The 17,845-nt window shown below is 41.8% G+C and overlaps 1 protein-coding gene across 1 annotated transcript in view; it reads right to left on the bottom strand.

Moving 5' to 3' along the window:
- bcorl1 (BCL6 corepressor like 1) overlaps positions 1–10,940 on the bottom strand; it is a 265,520-nt gene extending 254,580 nt beyond the window's left edge. The window contains exon 1 of the mRNA XM_087992055.1: positions 10,522–10,940. The gene's annotated coding sequence lies outside the window, so the exon portion shown is untranslated. The remainder of the gene's footprint in view (positions 1–10,521) is intronic.
- Between the last annotated feature and the right edge of the window lie 6,905 nt (positions 10,941–17,845).

Genomic DNA, 17,845 nt, shown 5'->3' with positions numbered 1-17,845 from the left:
GCTGCTGAAAATACAACACTGTCTTAATAGTGGACTGGAGTAAGACATTCGAACCCACAAATATCCGATCCAGGAAAGCTAATTTGGTCAGCAATGAGCTGAGTTAATTGGATAATCTAAGGTCCCATTATATTAATTTTTGTTGATGGTAAAACGTTAAAAAGATCTCATCTGCTTTTCAGGGAAGTGACCACAAATTTATAACCATACAAATCTTTCTTTATTATTTGTACTCTATTGGATTTTATCTATGAGCTTCTTATCACCAACTTCAAGTTGCCATAAGGAAGCAAAAACCATCTGAGCTGCATTAATTGATCTCTGGGAGAGAGTGTGTTAAGAGCAACATTTTCCCTTTCTTGCCCTGGGCTTGGGAGAGTAAAAAAAACTTCCAGGGTTTCCATGCTTGATTGTCATTTAGGGGCTCCTGCTGCAATGTAAGAATACGCAAACATTAAGAGATTTATTTCCTCTTTTTTTCTAATTTTAGGTTGGAATTATTTGGGATCAGATATCAGCACGGATCCTGAATCAAATCTGGGACTTTTCTGAGTCATCTTCATATAAGACAAAGCTTTTACAGACTGAAATAATTTATACACAGACATCTAAATGTAAAAATCACACAATCTTTCAGCTCATATCTGGTTGACTCTAGCAATTATATTTTTATTAATCATCCTGAAATTAAAATTAATCTCAGAACTGGAATTGCAAATATGGTGATAACTTAAATTTTAATTAATAGATAAAGAAAATATATGTAATAATTTTCTTAAGAATTAGCAATCTAAAGTAGAAGATGGAGTTCTAGATTTCTGCATTATATTGAATTACATATAGTTAAAATGTTGTTGACTGCCATTAATTTATTTTGTTTTCACAATTATACTTTACCCTGCACAAAGTATGAAAATAGAGAGTTACAGAGTGGTTTCTAATGATGATTTGGTTTGTCTTTCATGTTGCTATGGAGATATGATTCCTCCTACTTATATTCCCACATTTTCTCCTCATTCTTGAGAAGGTGCCGACTCCCTGCTGACGTACAGTTCTACAAGCACCAATTGCAGGTTCAGGTGTCTGCATCTATACAGTGAGGGGCACAGGGCATTTCAATTCATAAGGAGCATCACAATCCACATCCTGGTCTCACTCATCATTCACACATGGGCACTTCCAGCAGGCATTATTTGAATACGTGCCAGTTGAGGCATGCACTTTGCAAAAAGCATGTCCTGGTCAAATACGAATTGTGAGATGCTCAATTCAAACACTGAGATTATCATTCTGATTTGAAAACTGATCCGAATATGTCATGGGGAAATTTTAAAAAATCAAATTTAAACCAGTCCATTTTAATTTACCAGTATGCTACTTACATAATTGTTTTGACACTTCTTTTCAAGTTACTCCCAACAATCACATCTACTGACAGACTTCTGACTGCCATGATTTCACCCTAATATTATAATAGCTCCAAATACTCTCTCTAGACACAGCCCATACAGTATTTGGAAGGATAAAATGTGAATTATGCCGTATTTTCTCAATTTAAGCAAACACAGAACAAAATATTCATATATCCATCATTATGTATAACTCTGGTGACAAATATAAGTAGGGGAAAGTGAGGACTGCAGATGCTGGAGATCAGAGTCAAGATTAGAGTGGTGCTGGAAAAGCACAGTAGGTCAGGCAGCATCCAAGGAGCAGGAAAATCGATAATTCGGAACAAAGCCCTTCATAAGGAATGAGGCAGGGAGCCTCCGGGATGGAGAGATAAATGAGAGGGGGGTGGGACTGGGGAGAAGGTAACTAAGAATACAATAGGTGGATGGAGGTAGGGATGAAGGTGAAAGGTCAGAGAGGATGGTGGAGCAGATAGGTGGTAAGGAAGATTGGCAGGTAGGACAGGTCATGAGGATGGTACTGAGCTGGCAGGTTGGAACTGGGGTAAGGTGGGGGGAGAGGAAATGAGGAAACTGGTGAAGTCCACATTGATACCCTGGGATTGAAGTGTTCTGGGGCAGAAGATGAGGCGTTCTTCCTCCAGGCATCAGGTGGTGAGGGAGTGAGGGTGGAGAAGGCCCAGGACCTGCATGTCCTCAGCAGAGTGGGAGGGGGAGTTGAAATGTTGAGCCACGGGGTGGTGGGGTTGATTGGTGTGGGTGTCCCGGAGATGTTCCCTAAAGCGCTCCGCAAGAAGGTGTCCAGTCTACCCAATATAAAGGAGACCGCATCGGGAGCAATGGATACAATAAATGATACTGGTGGATATGCAGGTGAAACTTTGATGGATGTGGAAGGTCCTTTGGGGCCTTGGATGCCGGTGAGGGGGGGAGGTATGGGCACAGGTTTTGCAGTTCCTGCAGTGGCAGGGGAAGATGCCAGGAGGGGAGGGTGGGTTGTTGGGGGGTATGAACCTGACCAGGTAGTCACGGAGGGAACGGTCTGTGCAGAAAGCGGAAAGGGGTGGGGAGGGAAATATATTCCTGGTGGTGGGGTCCGTTTGGAGGTGGTGGAAATGTCGGCAGATGATGCTGTTTATGCGGAGGTTGGTGGGGTGCATGGTGAGAACCAGGGTGGTTCTATCCTTGTTGTAGTTTTCCTGCTCCTCGGATGCTGCCTGACCTGCTGTGCTTTCCCAACACCAATCTAATCTTGACAAATATAAGTGACGGGGTAACAATATGAAAATGCCTACATTTTTCATGTCATTATTCTGCAATCTTATTGATAACTTTGTTCTTTGATCTTCACATTACCAATAGATACTCTGTGTACGTGATCTTGGAGATTGCACTAAAGATATGAAATACATTTGATATTTCCCACATATAAAATTCCACATTGGTATAGCACATCACTTACTTAATGAATATAAAATGTTGACAGATTTTAATGGGCACATGTGCAATAAACATTCAATGTAGATTAACAACACAATATCTATTTTGTATTATATGTCTATTTTTGGATGTGCAAATGATTGTTAGGAACCATTATGTGTCAAATTGCAATGTTATATTAAATGATATTAACAGTTTTTATGATGACACATGCATTACAAGCCATACAGAAGATCTCTGGGTCATTCCTGAGTTTGTGCTGAAATCGCTGCTCTCACCTGAGACATTAACTGGTCTGACATACCTGTGCTCGAGAAAATACAAGTAATTTATCCAGGGTGCTACTCCTGATCATAATCCAATACCCACACAAGGAAAAGGTACATACTCAGGACTGGACTGGGCTCAGTCAAATAACATGACAATACTTACTGTGAAGATTTTGCGCATAAATCTTTACACATGGTGATGGAGCATATCTGACCTCATGGAATTGTAACTCAGCAATTGTCAGTACTTAATCCAGGATTGTAGAGATGGAAGGAATAATGTTACCTTTTGATGTGCTGTGAGTGAATTAGAAGTGCAGAATGTTTGAGAAACCACACAGATGTCTAGAATGTATCATCAGCTATTTGGTGCCTGAAACAACAAAAGTCTAAGATTTTTAAAAATTCTTTTATGTGATGTGGGCAAGCCAAATATTTGTTGCCCATCCTTAACTGCCTTTGAGAAGATAATGAATGGTATGAAACTACAAAATATATTTCATACATAGATAAAATTGTTCGTATTTTGTACTGGTATTAAATGGACATTGTAGAACTTACAGTAACAGGTACACCGCATCTGAAAATTGAATAATGGCCCCAATACCAGGCTAAAGGAAAGCAGATACAAATCAGATGGGTCCAAAACTGCAATTTCAATAAAAGATCAAGATGCATGCACAATGAGTTAAACGCGAAGGAGTATTTAAAAAGTAAAGGGATGTCAGAGATACTATTGCAGCATATTAATTATTCTGTGTTGGGTTTTAAGAATCATTTTTTAAACTGCTTATTGAACTAATAATCCCTCATAGCAACGGCAACCAATCTGACCGAGGCACAGTAGCAGATCTTTTTGAAATTACTGCTTAAGAGTGTTGAATACCAGCTTGAACAGCAAACGATCAATAAAAGTGTAAATTGACTAAAGCCCAGTTACAATGTGAGTTATTGGAAAATAATTGTAATTGGCAGAATGTGAGAGCTGTATCGTTGAAAATGGACTTCTAAGGAAGTCAACAAATTTGGTCTGATAAGACTAAGGCCAAAACTGAGATGAAGGAATTTTCAATTAGAAGGACTGACTGAAAGAGCAACAACTGGTGTAGTTTCACAGCAACTAATAGAGGGGAGAGTGAAAATTACATCATATAACAGCATTGGAATGGCTAGGTGTTCACTAATCTACAATGTAAAAAATGTCAGCAGAAATACAAGGTTATTTCACTGCTTACAAAATTATCTTTAGAATGTGTCTGACATGAAAAATCTATTATGCTAACTGCACCTTAAAAGTGAATAGAGGATAAGCTATTCTAAAGGTGGAACTTAACATGCATCTACACTAGCACTTTAACAGATTTAAAACTTTTTCATTGTATCTATTCGTTTCAGTTTTCCTCCACAGTTCTGAAAGCATTTGATTGATAATACAATATTTGGTATGTTGAATTATCTAGTGTGAAGGCTGAAGGCCTACTATGATATTGAAGCATCTTCCATTCCACAATACAACCATAGAGGTTTACTGGCCTTCAAACATCCTGTGTGGAAACCATGGACACGCTGATTACCAATTGTCATGACTGCATTATAATTGCAGATCACCAACAGATACATTGAACTGGCAATTACAACTCAAATTTTAAAAAAATAACCAAAAGACTAAGAATTAAAATTCCAAGAGGTGTAAGTCAGTGACTGTCTGGAAGGCCTGTATGAATTATCTTCAGCCTTGAGACCGAACATGGAATGTCACACTAGACCGATATCAAGAAAGCTTCAAAGTAAAAGTCTTCAAAAAGAGAAATGCACTGCAAACTGAACTGCAATCTGCTGTGTGTTATCTCAGATTGTGAACGTAATGAGAGAAAAGAGAGCAGTCTGGGTAGAGATATGTTTGTGTTTTCCCCTTTCAAGAATACAGAAGAACAGAGGTTAAAAGCCTGTTCCAGCTCTGGGGTTATGTGTCCTAGTGGATGGAGATATGTGCTATGATAATCACAGCTGAGAAAACTTCTTAGTCATCCCAGCATTGCAGGTAAAAGGAAAGGAAGTTGTTCTCTTTCTTTGTAAGAAGCCAGAGAGCCCGTGGAACCTCAGCCAGAAAGGAACATGACAAAGGCTTTGAAGTCAAGCATCTTGAAAACAAGGCTCACCTACCAACATTGATGTGACTGGTATTACCCAAAATAATGGCTGCAATAACTTGACATCTAATCTTCACAGAATACAATTTGAGGTAGTCTTTCTGGTACCAAAATATGTTGAAAAATCTTGCTCAACAACTGGTCATTAACACAAGCTTAAATATGTTTTAATGAAGTTCAAGCATTAAAGCAAGGTTGGACCCTGAAAGGAAAATCAAAAATATATTTACTTTTCATTTCTGAGTAGCATTGATCTTTTACTAACATTATTTGGTCTACTTTTTTTTGAAAGGATGGATTATGGTCAGATACCAGTGTCCTTTACATTCCCCTCAGAAGCTTCTTCTGTGCAATATCCTATCCCGAGCTTCTACTCTTAAAGCAATGTACCATTTAGCATGTATTCGGACTACCATCAAATAACATGGTATATTCATCTCATGCTGCAGGTACATGTAATGTACTGGTTAAAAGTGACCATAAACTTGTCTGATGTTGGGAAAAACAAAACTAGACTATTAATGTCTTTTGCAACAACAACCCGCATTTATTCTTAATGAGTGAAATGTCTCAAGACACTTCCTGAGAGCATTTTCAAACAATATTTGACACCAAGCCACATAAGACAGTTAATAAGTATTTAAGAAGTATCTTAAAGAAGGAGAGAAAATTGGACAGGTTGAGGTATTGAATTCAAGAACTTAGGATCTTGGTACCTAAAGGCACAGTTGCAATGGTATTTTTTAATTCATTCATAGGAATCACTGATTAGGAGAAAGTGAGGACTGCAGATGCTGGAGATCAGAGCTGAAAAATGTGTTGCTGGAAAAGCGCAGCAGGTCAGGCAGCATCCAAGGAGCAGGAGAATCGACGTTTCGGGCATAAGCTGTATTGCAACAGGTCAAACAAGTGACTAACCACCACTTTCACAACAGCATTTGAGATGGGCAATAAATCCTGACCAGAATCGAGAGTGCGGTGCTGGAAAAGCAGAGCAGGTCGGGCAGCATTCAAGGAGCAGGAGAATCGACGTTTCGGGCATAAGTCCTTCTTCAGGAAGAAGGGCTTATGCCCGAAACATCGATTCTCCTGCTCCTTGGATGCTGCCTGACCTGAATCACTGATTAGGCCAGCATTTAATGTCCATTGTAAAACTCTTGAGAAAGTGGAGATGCCCTGCCTTCTTGAACTCTTGCCATCCTTGGGTTGTAGGGACATCAACTGTGCTGTAGGAAGGGAGTTCCAGGATTTTGACCCAGCAAAAATGAAATAAAATTTCAAATCAGAACGCTGTATGTCTTGGAGGGGAACTTGCAGGTGGTAGTGTTCCCATGTAACTGTAGCCCTTATCTTTCGAGATGGAAGAGGTCACTAGTATGGAAGTTGCATTTGAGGGCACCTGGGTGAGCTGCTGCAGTGCAATTGATATACACTGATGCGAGAGGTGGAAAGGTTAACATCAAGATACTCAAGAAACCAGAATTGAAGAAACACTGATTTTAAAGAGGATTGTGGAGGATTGAGGCCTTGGAATAAACTGCAAGCAAAGATGAAAATTTTATAAGTGAATCACTGTTTAACTGGAGGCACATATCGGTCAATGTGCACAGTAGATAATGAGTGAACAGGACTTTGATTCAGAGCTTTGCAAGAACTTAAGTTTATGGTGGGTGAAACTTGGGAGGCCAGCTCGAAGCACAGAAAAATAATCAAGTCCAATGGTAACAAGTAGATGGATGAAGAATTTCAACAGCAGATTAACTGAGGCATGGACAGAATCCGGCAGTGTTATGAGGTAGAAATGGGTGCTCAGTTGAATATGTGGTTGGAAGCTCAATTCAGAGTCAGGTGCAACAGCAAGATTGCACACAGAGTCATTCACTCTCAATCTGCCAGCAAAAGAAAGGAGATGGCTAGGAAGTACAGGGACTAAAGCCCATTGACTTTAGTGTCCCTGATATTTAACTGGAAGAAATTTCTGTTAATTCAATACTGGATGTCAGCCGAGAAATATGACAATTCAAAGACATTGGTCAGGTTGAGTGGGTGGTGATGAGGTAGTGTATGATTTTATCAACATACTGGTGAAATTTAATTTTTGGATGGTATGTGTGTTGATAAAACACAAGATGCATTTCAGCACATCATTCCTCAGTTGGCTCTTTGAAAGGACACTGTGCTTAATCTTACATGCCAACTTTTGCCCACAACCTTGTAAGTTGCTCAAGCACCCCTCCAATTCCCTTTTAAAAATAATTCATGGAATCAGCTTCCACTAGCTTTCAAAAGAAATAGGTGGGAAACAAAGATAGATCCTTGGGGCTCACCAGCGTTAACATTGCAGGAGTCAGATGAGAAGCCATTGCTGGTGATTCTCTGGCTATGACGGGAAAGATATGAACGGAACCAGGTAAATACAGACCTGCCCAGTTCGATGATGGAGGAGTTGCATTGGAGGAGGATAGTGTGGTCAACCATGTCAAAGGTTGATGAGAAGCATTAGGATGGATTGTTTGCCATGGTCACAATTGCACAGGATGTCAGTGTTCCTTTGACAAAAGTTTCACTAATTTGGCAGGAAACACGAAATCCCATGACTGATGGACAAGGGTTTGTATGTGTTTTTTTGTTAAAAACTCAGTCCTGGGATCCAAACATCACTTACAATGTTGCCAGACCCTTTCAGAAGATCATGGATTTCTGCAGTTCACATGGTGTGTGTACACCCACTGTTATGTTGGGGGGGGGGGGGGGGGGGGGGGGGGGGTGAAGAGAGCAGGGGAATGTTCGAGAAATCTGATCCGTGAAGGTTCCAAATGAAGAAACTTTGTGCAACAGACTATGACCAGAGAGCATTATCTCAAAGTAAGGACCCATTTAAGGACAGACGTGAGGATGAATTCCTTCTCTCAAAGTGTAAAGAATTTGTGGAATTCTTTATCAAAAAGGACTGTCAAGACTGTGCCATTAAGTATATTCATGGCTGACATAGATTTTTGATCAGTATGGAACCAAGGGTTATGAGGAATTAGAAATTCTGCAGACAGTAACTGACCTCATGACTCCTCAAAGCCTGTCCATCATCTACAAGACACAGGTGTGATAGAATATTCTCCACTGGGATGAGCGCAGCTCCAACAATAATCAAGCTTTATAATATTTAGGACAAAGCACCCTGCTTGATTGGCACCCCATTCACCAACTTAAAACATTTGCATCCTTCACTATCATTGCACATTAAGTAGTAGACAACAGCTTGAATCAAAGTACTAGAATTCCCTTCTGAACTGCACCATGGGAGTGCCTGTAGCAGCTGTATTGCAACAGGTCAAACAAGTGACTAACCACCACTTTCACAACAGCATTTGAGATGGGCAATAAATCCTGACCAGAATCGAGAGTGCGGTGCTGGAAAAGCAGAGCAGGTCGGGCAGCATCCGAGGAGCAGTCCTCACTTTTTCCTAATAAATGCTGACCAGCCAGCAACGCTCACGTCCCATGTCAGAATGGAGAAAATTCCCCAGAAAGGATCTTTGAGGTGATGACACTGAATCTGAAGTGGTGGGGGTGGGGTGCAACATCTAAAGGAAAACCATTAATAATATTATTTAATTATTGAGGCTGTACAGTGGTCAGCAGTGTAGTGCTTTACCTCCTTTAGCCTCTTTGTAACTTCAGGCCCACACCAAACCATTGACTCTTGAAAACGTTTTGAATTGACCAAGCAAGCTACTTAGCTTTATCCAGGATAATGTGGATGAGCAATGATGCGGAGTACTTTTAACACTTTACACGGTTCGCCTGATAAACCTATATTGAGCATTAACTGCGAATATCGGGCGCAAGTGACTTTTTTTAAATATTTAGGCCTAGACAGCTGATTATGGCACGCTATTCTAACACGGGGCTTGGTAGTTATGTTCCCAACCGATTCTCGTGTAACAGGTACACTTTACAGGTGGAAGCACCGAGATACCTGCCTGACTGACCCCTTCCCCAATGACCTTAAGAGCAAGTGTAGCACTTGCCCCAAACTACCAGCTTGAGCAGCATCGGAAAACCAGTGTAAAAGGTCTAATCCAATCTGAAAACTTTCTCTAAATTGACCGGGATACGCTTGCACCACAAGGCCACACACCGAAGAATGAATTCAGGGGACTTGCTGCCTGGCCCGGATTGGATTAGGAGGCGGTCTTAAATTTAAATTTAAAACAAACACGGCGTTGAGTGTTCCGAAACACCGTGGATATCTGGGGAGTTTCAAGCAAGGTATATTTCTGCCCGTCTCTACTATCCTCGAACGGAATAGCGAGCGCCCAAAAGGCTATTTAAATAATCCGTCACATCCTCTTCCCACCCAGTGGCGGGGGGGTCATTGCTGCTGGACCTTATAAAAACAGCACTCCGGGAAGCCGAGACCCACAACTCTCAGCAAACATCAGGCTGGACCCTCTCGGAATTGACATTTCAAAGAACAAAGTGGAATACTTGTTTGGGGGGGGGGGTTGCATTATATTGTGTGTTTAAAAAAAAAGGAATTGACACTGCCCCTGTGGTTATCATTTGCTGGCTCTCGTTGCTTCTCTGTTGGAAACATTTGTGATCGTTCTGGGGATTCCCTGAATAGCCCCTCAAGGACGAGACAGGGAGCAGAGACTGAAAGGATGTCGGTCAGCCCGGCTGCAGCCCCTTTGACCTGACAGGCAATTCACTCCCTCCAGCCTGGGGCCCGGCTCCTCCACAACTGCAGATGCCAATCCACCCAAACTATTCATTCACACGACACGGAGCAGCCTGCCGAATCTCTCCGGGAGGGAGATTCCAGCCTCCGTCTTGTAGAAAATAGATAAAACAACCGCGCAATGTGGGAATAAGTTGCTTCCCGGAAGTTGGGCATTTGCCCTTTTAAATGTCTTGCTCGGAGCCTTTAAACTTGTATTTTTCAAACAGCCTCTCTCATTGTCAAATATTTCGCTCGGCTTTGGTATATTTTCTCTCTCTCTCTCTCCCTCGCGGTGTACACGGGTCCACTCCGGAATCAGAGAGAGAGAGAGAGAGAGGAGCAAGCTGCAGCGAGTGAAGCGGGGAGCACATTGGCGAAGCTGGCCCCCAGGGAGCTCAAAGCCAGGGGCTGCTGCTTTTGTTGGTGCTTGGGGGGGAAGAGACAGAGACACTCAGGGGTACACGGTGGCACATCAGCTTCCCGGCCACAAGACACAGCTCAGCCTCTTTATTTCAAAAACAGATTACCTGGGATTCGATCTGGAGCTGCTGCTGCTGCTCCCCGTTCAAAGGTCCGGATCCAGATCCGATCCGAAGCTCCCGGGCTTCTGAAAGTGCGGGTCCCGACGGTGCGGAAGCACCGAGCTGGGGCTGTGCTGGTCGATATTTTGTTTTAAACGCATACAATAACATGTGAAGCCAGGAACGAGTTTACTTTCGCTCCATATCGCTGTCTGCTGCGCACATTTCCACCACTCCTCACTGCAGTCGCGTCCCCAGGGTCCTAGCGCCGCTGCTGTCTTTTGCACGGTCACATCTCGAAAACCCACTGAACCCTGCGCAAACCATCTTCCCATACTCCAGGCCAAAAATGCCACGGATGGCTATTCAGGAGTGACTTCCTCCTGTTATATTCGCCATCGCATTTACACGGTGCATTTTTTTAAATTAAAAAATCTTTTTGTTCTCACCATTGCATTCCCCACCGACCCATACCCGGAATTTCTGGTACTCATAATCAGCAGATTAAAACATCGCCGACTGTATGCTCGACGCTCCAAAAAAAGTTACATTCTCGCAAATGTGAGGGACAGCCAAAGGACACACCATCTGACCGTAATCAGAGCACGCTGTCATTTTCAAATCAGCACATTGCCACCGTATTTCTCAGGTTAGTCCTCATCGAGTCTACCCCGTCCTGCAATTACAGTTCACATCTAGTTCAATATTGTCTATTTAGCTTACAGGGGACATACATTTGTATCAGCTAAATATGACTGATTGCCAATTATACCAGGATCAAGTGCGACCTGATAAGAAACTTAGATGTTAATATTCGCTCTCACTACTAAATTGGCACTTGAAAATACTAATCTACCTTTGTAAACAGGAAAGAGAACTCAACTCTTAATATTTCTCACTTGTGTGGCCGTGTGTTCTTAGAATGTAGTAAGGAGCCTGAATCTTTGTGCTCTATTCTTACCACAATCTCCCATTTCCTCTCCTTCCAACCCCATCTGCCCTCAATTCACCTCTCCCCTTTAACCTCATTGCCTTTTGCTGTCCATCAGGAGGGCCGATCAAGATTTGAGATAAGGAAGTTATTGTAAATCTAAACGTGTGTCTGTCAAAAATGTGCAGACCTACAGTTTAAAAATGTATATGATATTCATACAAATTTGCAGAAGAGTCAATGCAAAGCTAGAATGTGAAATCCAACCTTCACTTAGAACCTGGAACCCATTTTCAAGCTTTGGAAATTTTTGTCTCATGATTTGATTCTTAATTATAGCTCCTGCCTCGCAAGATAATCTTGGGTGTCTCCTGTGCTTTGGAACATGGAAAAGCAATGCTGTAGCTGTTATGTCAAAATATTCCCTTATTTAATTCAGTGGTCAAGTATTATGCTTATGTTTAAGTTTATAAAATATGGTGACTGAATATTGGGATTTACAAACACACCAATGAGCTGCCAGAAGAAGTGGTGGAAGCTGGTATAATTGCAATATTTAAAAGACATCTGGATAGGTATATGAATAGGAAGGATTTGTAGGGATGTGGGCCAATTGCTGGCAAATGGGACTAGATTAGGTTGGGATATCTGGTTGACATGGACGAGTTGGACCGAAGGGTCTATTTCCGTGCTGTACATCTTTTTGACTCTATAGATGAGTGGAAGCAACACACAAACTAAGTATTTATACATAGGTGCTTACCACTGCAAGTCTGTTAGTGACATCTCACTAACCACATTTTTGAACAGTTCATCATTTGTGGGAGATGATTTCCTTACTTTCTTCTCTCCAAAAATCACACCCTCTAGTTAAAATAAATTTCAAACAACACCTGTCATCTTACAGCATTTCTACTGAAATGATATTGTTTAGGATGAGCTTAAAGTGTAAGTGTGACAGTCACCTTTACCAAAAGAGAATCAAATCCAATCCAATTCTCATCTAATGTCCTTTTCTCAAAGATACCAATGAACAGCAATGAGGAGCAGAATCCTGTCTAATTTTTCTGCTTCTCATCCTAGGGTGCTGAAGCCAAATGTAGATCACAACTTACTGATATTAGCCAACTGGACAGAAATCAAATCTCAGATGTCCTCATTTGAATGTCGCACTTATATTCTGTTTTACTAAAGAAGCTGTCACAAGAAAGATTTAAACACAAAGTCACTGATAAATTGTAAGTAAGTCTCATGATCTTCAAATTACCATTTATTTTGTGCCATTGAGCGTTTAGACATTTATGTTGACAATTCCCTTTTAAATGTAAATGTTGATTTATTCATATAACCAATGCCACCACACGGTTGGAGAAACATTCAGAAAAACTTTATTGTTGTGTGAATGTTCTGCAATAGAGTCTTTGGATCATATGAGGTAGTCCTCATTTCCAGTGTTTTTAAGAGTGAAGACCTTCATTCAATTCACAGTTAAAAGAGTTCCATATTTATACTCCAGTGTCTGTCAATTAATTTCTGTAACTTTGAATCTTAAATGTCAGATCTTTAGCATAGCATAGCATTGTCATTTTGGTATTACACATTGAACCATTTGTAAAAAAAAATAGCAATTGAGAAGTGCCTTTTGTCAAAAATTAACAAAAGGGCCCTGTGGAATTCTCTGAAAATGCAGTTAATAAAGTTGTTTTTAATGGAACTAGGGTAATTGATTTTAATCAAGGTTTCACTGTAGGTAAATATGCAAACTGGGAGTCTGAGTATAAACATCTATTCCTATGTTTCATAGGTAGTTATCATTACACATTTTCTAGGCCAAAGCACATTTAGCTGTTTCATCAATGACCTTCCAGCCATCATGAAGTCAGAGTTGGGATGTTTGTTGACGATTGCACAATGTTCAGTACCATTTGCAAATACTCAAACACTGAAGCAGTCCATTCTAATGTGCAGCAAGACCTGGACAACTTAGATTGAGAAGTGGTATACAGTTTTCACACCAAGTGCCAGGCAAGGACATTTCCAAAGAGAGAGAATCTAACAATCATGCACTTATATGCAATGTCATTACCTTTTGCTGATTTCCCCCATTATCAACACATAGTAGGTTACCATTGACTGGAAACTGAATTGGGCCTGCCATGTAAAGTACTGTGGCTACAACAGCATTTCACAGGCTGAGGATTCTGAAATGAATAACACACCTCATGTCTGAGCAATGCCTGTCCAACATCTGCAAGATACAAGTCAGGAATATAATGCAATAGTCTCCATGGCTGTGACTTCAACAAAACAAAAAGCTCGACACCATCCAGGACGTTCCAGCACACTTATTCGGTTCTACATACACCACCTGAAACATTCAATCCTTCAATCATAGGTGTACACTGGCAACAAAGAGTATATACAATATTCATAGGGGAGGGCCGTGGCTGCGAGGGTGACCAGGGTCAGGGGCATGCTGGGTGGCGGGAGTCTGGGCTGGACACTGTCACAGGATATAGCAAGCAGGGCAGCGGAAGATGTCAAGTTTGTGGCCATTGCCATTCGACGCCTTAAAACGGTGGTGCTCGGACCCAACATAGTGCACCAGCTGAAGAATGGAGCTCAGGTGTGCGGTGGAATCCTGTCTGCGCTCAGCCCTGCCCGGATGGAATTTCACATTGGCCCCAAGGTCCTGTACTTCCTGCGGGAGCCTGTACCAACGGAGGCGGCACAGTGGCTCAGTGGTTAGCACTGCTGCCTCAGTGGCAGGGACCCGGGTTAAATTCCTGCCTCGGGCAACTGTCTGTGGAGTTTGCACATTCTCCCAGTGCCTGCATGGGTTTCTTCCAGGTGCTCCGGTTTCCTACCACAGTCCAAAGATGTGCAGGTTAGGTGAATTGGCCATGCTAAATTGCCCATAGTGTAGTGGATTAGTTAGGGGAATGGGTCTGGGTGGGTTGCTCTTCGGAGGGTCGGTGTGGACTGGTTGGGCTGAAGGACCTGTTTCCACACTGTAGGGAATCTAATCTAAAAATCTAAACCTGAGCCGCCTCCGGAGTTTTAGTTTTGTCCCCTTTGGGGATGTATTATGGCGGGCCCTGTACAGAATGCTGCTGCACACCATCCACTTCTTTTCCCTCATCTACCACCCGGACACACCTTGGTGTGCCCTTGGCGGTGGGGATCCCCAGTGGAGGGCTCTCTACATGGGAGTCCTCCTCCTTTATCTCGAGGATCTGGGGTGAAGGGTGCTGCACGCAGTGGTCCCTTGCAAGCGCAGATTGTGGTGGTTCACGGACTCCCAGCCCAACTGCTCGTTTTGTGGAGCTGTGGACCATGTATATATTGGGTGTGGGCACTTGCACCCCTTTTTTGATTTCCTTAAAGACCTTCTCTTTTTTTGATTGCACTTCAGTCCCATGCTCCTGATCTTTGGGCACCAGGTGCGGAGGAGGGAGAGTAGGTCAGAGGACCTCCTCATGGATCTCCTCCTGGACCTGGCCAAATTGGCCATAAATAGGTCCAGGCAGCGGGCTGTGAAAGGGGTCATTATGGCCGACTGCCTGACCCCCTTCCATGGGTATGTCAGAGCCCGGGTATCTTTGGAGAAGGAGCACGCGCTATCCACCAACACCCTTGAGATTTTCAGGGAAAGATGGGCATCATAGGGAGTGGAGTGCATTATTTCCTCCTCCAACTCTATTTTGATTTAATCCCTGCCCTCCCCTTTAACGTTTTGATCACACAGCATTGGCTTTTGATGAAAAGGCCACTACCTGTCACTGGCCACTTTGGTGTTGTCTTTCTGGTGGTGAAAATTGAATAAAGATCAGTACACCTGTTGTCTTTCACTGTGTCTCACACCTGCACACACACACACAACATGGGTGCTGAGGAAAAATAAGCAATACCGCAGTTAGGTGGTAGTGTGGGGTTTTTTTTTTAAAACAAAATACAACATTCAATGCAGCAACTCACCCAAGCGTCTCTGACAGCACCGTCCCAGCCAATGATCTCATTCACCGAGATGGACAATGGCTGCATGTGAATGGGAGTACGGTCACTTGAAAGTTCTTCTACAAGACACATAAAATCCTGACTAGGAACTATATCATCATTCCTTCACTGTCACTGTCTAACACAGCTGCCACCATTGTCAGTGTCACTGCACCACATGGGCTACAGCAATTCAAGAAGGGGGATCATCGCCATGTTCTCAATGGCAATTTGGAATGAGCAGTGAATATTGGGCCTAGCTAGTGATGCTCGCATTTCATGAAGTAATAAAATAAAATTAGGTGCATGAAACACTTGAGATTTTTGTTATTTCTTTAAGATGTGAGAAATGGGATGAAGGAAAAATGTATAGCCTTTTCCTAGTAGTTCTAAGAGCACATCATATAATTTGGGCTTAGAGTCATGTGTAGTGGTTAAGGATGACAAGTTCTTTTTCATCCTTAATTAACTAGGATTTTAAGACAAACAAGCAACTTTGATGCTTGTTTTTGTCAAGTTGACAAATGAGACTGAAGAATGGAATATCTCCTACTTTAGATCCAGCACTTCGAGTTGGATATAGCATAGTCAAATCTAGGGTAAAACTCCCTTAAGTTCATGATACAAGTTACAACAATCAAGCACCATAGTCACATTTTGTATTATATACAGAATAAATCATGATGTTTCACAACAGTCTATAGAAAAGATAACCACATAAAGCAACTTTACTGAATTCTCACCTGCTGAATAAAATATTTACAATGACAAGAAAGATAGTTATCTTCACTCAGTTAAAATTACTTATAAAAACAAGATGGAAATACATAGATGTTAGTCGTTGAAAGACAAAAGGCAAGTTAATATTTGAATTTGAATTTTGAATCAAAATCTCGAGAATGATCATTAAACCTAATATCTTGCTGGAACTTCCATGAGAAAATGCTGAATTTGTGAATTAGAATAGCCTTTATTGTCACTTGCACTGGACTGAGTGTAGTGAAAAATTTGTAATGTTGCCTCTTACTACTATCTTAGAAACAAGGTGCCCAGGTGCAGATACTTTAAGTCTTTAGCTGTGAATGATTATCTTTGCTCTCAATTTTCTCTCTTCCTCTCTTTAAATTGTGGACTTTTCCTCAAATACATTTTAACAGGGGATCAAATGTGACTAAGGTCGCTCTATTCTAATGTTTAATCAATGTTTAAGCTGGGAATAATGGCAGGCAAATCAATTCGATAGAAATCCTAGCGAAACCTAATCTTAGCATTTACATTCAATCCTTCTCTAGCAACAGTAACACAATAGCTGACAAAAGTACAAATTCTGTATTTTTTTCGTATGGAGATATGAATAGTAAAGGTTTAGATGGATATGGGCCAAATGCTGGCAGCTCATTCCATACAGGGATCATCCTCTGCATAGAAGAGTTGCTCCTTAGGTCCCTTTTAAATCAATCATTCTCCTCTCACCCTAAACCTATGCCCTCTAGTTTTCCACTCTCCCGTCCCCAGGGAAAAGACATTGTCTATTTACCCTATCCGTGCCCCTCATGATTTTATAACCCCCTATAAGGTGACCCCTCAGCCTCCAGTGCTTGAGGGGAAAAACCCCAGCCAATTCAGCCTCTCCCTATAGCTCAACCCCTTCAAACCTGGCAACATCCTTAGAAATCCTTTCTGAATCTTTCCAAGTTTCACAACATCATTTCTATAGGAGAGAGACCAGAATTGCATGCAGGATTCCAAAAGTGGCCTAATCAATGTCCTGTACAGCTGCCACATAGCCTGCCAACTCCTATATTCAATGCACTAACCAACAAAGGCAAGCATAACAAATGGCTTCTTCACTACCTTGCCTACCTGCAATAACACTTTCAAGGAACTATGAATCTGCACTCCAAGGTCTCTTTGTTCAGCAACATTCCCCAGGATCTTCCCATTAAGTGTTTAAGTCCTGCCCTGATTAGTCTTTCCAAAATGCAAAACCTCACATTTAACTAAATTAAACTCCTGCTGCCATTCCTCGGCCTGTTGGCCTATCTGATCAAGGTCCTGTTGTACTGTAAGGTAAACTTCTTCACTGTCCACTACACTGCCAATTTTGGTGTCACCTGCAAACTTACTAACCACACCTAGTTCACATCCAAGTCATTTATATAAATGACAAAACACATTGGATCCAGCACTGATCCTTGTGGCACATCGCTGGTGACACACCTCCAGTCTGAGAAGTAACCTTCTATCACTATCCTCTTCTACTTTGGAGCCAATTCTGTACCAAATGGCTAATTCTCCCTGTATTCCATGTGATCTAACCTTGCTAACCGGTCGACCAAGAGGAACATTGTGGGACGCTTTACTGAAGTCCATATAGATCACCCCTCAATCATCTTCGTTATT

Source organism: Chiloscyllium plagiosum, unplaced genomic scaffold (assembly GCF_037043375.1).
Source record: "Chiloscyllium plagiosum isolate Xiang-an unplaced genomic scaffold, Cpla_swu_hap1 HiC_scaffold_11, whole genome shotgun sequence".
In the NCBI taxonomy this organism is placed as follows: domain Eukaryota; kingdom Metazoa; phylum Chordata; class Chondrichthyes; order Orectolobiformes; family Hemiscylliidae; genus Chiloscyllium; species Chiloscyllium plagiosum.
The sequence above is the reverse complement of the archived record's forward strand: the minus strand, read 5'-3'. Positions and strand labels throughout refer to the sequence as shown.